The following is a 4,249-nucleotide window of genomic DNA, read 5'->3' on the forward strand; positions in this document are numbered from 1 at the left end:
GCCTGGGGGGCTTCCCAACGCCCCTTTCCTGAGCTAAGAGGGTGGGTAGGTCTCATTTCATCTAGAGTGGCATTCCGGGGTTGGAAAGTGTGTTAGTGAAACACCAGGCCAGAAACCGTGGTGCTTTGCATCTTCACACACCGGGCTCCCGCTTCTGCAGGAATCATTTCTAGAGAGGAAATGGCTGAACTGAGACTCGTGTGCATTTAAACATTTGGTCTATGTTGCCAGATTGCCCTCCTGAGAAGTCAAGCCCGTTTAGACTGCAGACATAATATAAAGTCAATGAGAGCCGCTGCATGGGGTAGGGTGGTGTTTTAATGGTATATCTCTGAATAGTTGAGCAAAAGAATCCAGATCTTAAAAAATAAGACAAAAGGCTGCAGGACATTCAACATGGTTCACAAGAAGCCAGTACCCTCTTGGCTCTCTGTCAATGCCCTACAGAGTGAGGCTGCCCCTGGGCCCCAGCCTCCTGCCTGGAGGTTGGGGTTGAGAGATGGATCTTCACCAAGCTGAACCTGGCTGAGCCTGGGTCTAAAGCAAAGCCTGGTTGCAGAGTGTGAATTTTGGTGGGATGGATGGGAGCTTTTGCTTTATTTAAAGGGAACTTGCATTCCCGTGTGAAGATCTTGATCTCAGGGAATATGGCTTGGCCTCCGTGTTCTGTTCAGCATAGACTTGCACTTGGGGGGTTGCTGGGCGGCCTGAGCTGAGATCCTGGTTCAGAGGCCCCGCCCAGCCTGCCAGGAATGCGGCTGTGGGAAGAGGCCATCCTGCCTGACTCTGGGGCCTCTGCAGCAGATGTTGGAATCATTCAATCTTGTTTCTGCCTCCCACCACCTCCCCCAGTGTTAGAGCGGCGGGCACAGCCTTACCTCCGCCATCTGGAAGCATGGTGCTGACTTCTGCCAGGCACCCCATAGCCCCGAACCACACAGCCAAGGGCAGCCCGAGTGGGGACCCTTGCAGAAGAACAGCACCTAGAGGGGTCTGTGTGTTCCTACAGGCAGCGCTCGATCGCCTCAGCCATCTTCCTCTCCCCACTGCCTGTGCCCACTCTCACCCGGGCTTTCTTTCCAGCCTGGTAGGAGAGAGAAGCCTGCACAAGGGCCCCGGCCATTTCCCGACTTCCCCAGTGGGCCTCCTCAGAGTTCTCCACCCCAGGGTCCTGACTTGGGCAGGGAAAAGGCCAGCTGGGCAGGGTGTGTGTGGGCCCTGCAGGGAGCCCCAGAGCAGGGGCTGGGACATACACTGAAGCCTTTCAAGGATAGCTCTGCTGGGCAACGGACAGTTTTGCTTGGATCTCTGAGGCGGCCACGTGGCCATACGTTCAACGTTCTGAGATGCCTGTGCCCTGAGCCAGCCAGAAAGTGACTTACAGCGGAAAACAGGATTTGAATGACTTCTGCTCTGGGGAGGCCCCTCAGTATAAACAGAGAGAATTTCTGGGAAATGTACATAAAGCCAGGCTTTCGGGAAAGGACGTGGGCCCAGGTTCCTGATACTCCCACCCCGGCCAAGATGCCAGCCTTTCATGGACATCCCAGCCCCCTACTGGGCTCGCCCTCCTGGTTAAATGACAATTTCCCACTTGTTGATTCACCCTCCTGGGGAGGTGGGTTGCACTCACTTACAGAGGCTGGAGGGAGCCAGCTGCCCACGTGAGATCTAGCAGAGGCACTCAGAGTGGAGCCCTGCGCACAGTAGGAGCACGGACAGCTCTCTGTTGGCCCTGAGCATTTTTTTTGATTTTTTTTGGTGGGGGTGCTGCCCCATTCTCTGTCATCTTATCCCAGACACCTAGAGCAGGAGGCCTCCAGCCCTCAGTGAGTTCCTTGAGCTGAATGAAGGAAGGCACGGTATTCGCCTTTAAAGTTGACTGACTATGCAAAAGTGAACTGTGAAAAAGCTCAGCTGGTGGATTTAGGGGCAGCCAGTTCTGAGGGTGCCCGTCCTGGCTCAGTGATTGGCTCAGAGAGCCTCTACTTCTCCAGCTGCCAGGGACGCTGACCATTGGGGTCCATTTTCATACGGATAATGCAGGAGTTTTTTGTTTGTTTGTTTGTTTTTGTGTTTTAAGTCTATTTTATTCTGTGTTCAGAGCAAACTGGTGGCACGAATATTAATTTTCATCTTTTTGCAGAGGGGACACCCAGGCTCAGCCAAGTGAAGCAGCATCCTCAGAGAGCTAGGTCCGACCTTATTGACCTACCTGCCCTGGGGCAGGGTTGGGAGCTGGTGGGAGCGGGCAGCCTTCCGGAGGCGGCCTGTGTTTGCTCAGTGCTATCGTCAGATGCGAGGGCAGCTCCGTTTACCCAAAGGCAGGCGCCTTTAAACTCATCCTTTCCGCAAACACCTAAAGGGTATGTTGAACATTGAAGTCGTGTCTCAGAGGGTGCGGCGTTTGCACAGCATAAACCTGGGCATCTTAGTAGACAGGGGCAAAGCACAGAGACCCCAAGTGACCTGTGGCATTCTGGAATGACCCTCAGCATCCCTCAGTCAGGCCTAGTGGCCCAGGGTGGTCAAGTCACGCCACCTGGGAGGACATGCAGCTTTGGGTGGGCTTCAAGATGTGTCTGCAGGATAGCAATAAACACATGTGTGTCCGAGGTCAGCAGGGAAGGAGAGAGGGCTAGCTTTGGACTCTCTGCCACTGTCCTAACCCTGGGATTCCAGGCAGGGCTGGTGGTGGAGGGCCCAGAGGCGCACCGTTCTTGTTCTTGACTGCCAGGCCCAGATGTGTCATTTCGTCCAGGAGGGCTTGGTAAAGATTCCATGCCCTGCATCCTTGTGGGGAAAGGAGGCATCTCTGGATTGCCCTCCCTGGAGATAGCATCTTGAGCTAGAAAGGTGGCACTTGGGTCAGTGGGGTACTGGTACCCAAGCCCTGCTCTGAGGGCTTCACACACACACCTCACTTAGCCTCCTCAACAGCTCTGGAGGACAGCACTGATCATGCCCATGGTACACATGGGGAAGCCCAGGTCCACAGAGCTGGCAAGGAACCCAGCCAGAGTCGAGCTGCTACTCACTGAGGTCATCAGAATGCCCACCAGCTTGCCTGACCTCAGAGCCTGAGTTCTCACCCACTGTCTTTTGTTTTCAGTTTTGGGAATCGCTGCACAAAACCAGGGCCTCAAGCCGGCTGAGCAACGTGGCACTCCACCGCTGAGCACGCCCCAGACCTGGGACTTCTGTTCCCATCTGGAAGATGTTTTCCCACTGAGCTTACAGACTTTCTTGCAGACCCCAGGCTCTGGGACAAGAGGAGATCCTAACTAGGAAGAGTCTAGCCACACACTTTTGGTGGGTGGCTATGGTAGGTGGCCACTGAGAGTCCACCAGGCTGAGCTGAGGAGCCTGGGTGGGGAGGCTGCTTCTACTTTCTCTCCAGGACGGTGGAGGCTGGCAGGGCCCATCCCCAAGACTGCAGGCTGGAGCAGTTTTGCACAGGCAATTTGGAGAGAAAGACCTTGGAAGTCATCCCACCGGTGTTTGAAGGGAAGGGAGCTGTCCGGGGCAGGGCACGGATGATACTGTTTGCTCATTGACCTAGCTGGTATGTAGGATTAACTTTTTTAAAAATTATAACAGCGCTGGGTGCGGTGCTGTGCACCATTAGTCCCTGCTACTCATGAGGCTGAGGCAGGAAGATGGCTACGGCCCAGGAATTTGAAGACTGGGCAACATAGAGTAACCTCATCTCAGAGAAAAAAAAGCATGGGTATATATACTTTTTTTATATATGAAAACTATATATATAATATATATACATACACACACACGAAAATACACTTATGCTTCTTAGAAAGTCATTGCTAACAACGTGGGAAACGGCAAGGTCTCTTCGCTCAGCCTCCCGGCATTCAGCTGTGGATACGGGGTGTGTAACTAACTGAGTGGGTTCAGTGGACACACATTCTTTCCCCATTTAGTCTCTGATGAGGGAGGCAGTTAACCCCATTGTATGGATGGAGGTTCAGAGAAGTTCAGCAACCACCCCAACAGTTACACAGGTAGCCAGTGAATTTACGCCTGGATCTGACCTCATGATCTCAGGTCCGAACCCTGAGCCGCCAGGCAGGACTGCTGGTCTACCTGCATACTGGGAAGAAAATCAGTGATGGACATTGGCCACCTTGAGCTTCCTCGAGTCAGGTATGTGGCTTGTTGTCACCACCTCCAGCAGCGGGCCCTGCTCTAGTATAGCCCCCGCTGCTGTGCTCCTGCTGCCCTTGGTGTG

Source organism: Spermophilus citellus, assembly GCF_964194105.1.
Source record: "Spermophilus citellus genome assembly, chromosome: 4".
Lineage (NCBI taxonomy): Eukaryota > Metazoa > Chordata > Mammalia > Rodentia > Sciuridae > Spermophilus > Spermophilus citellus.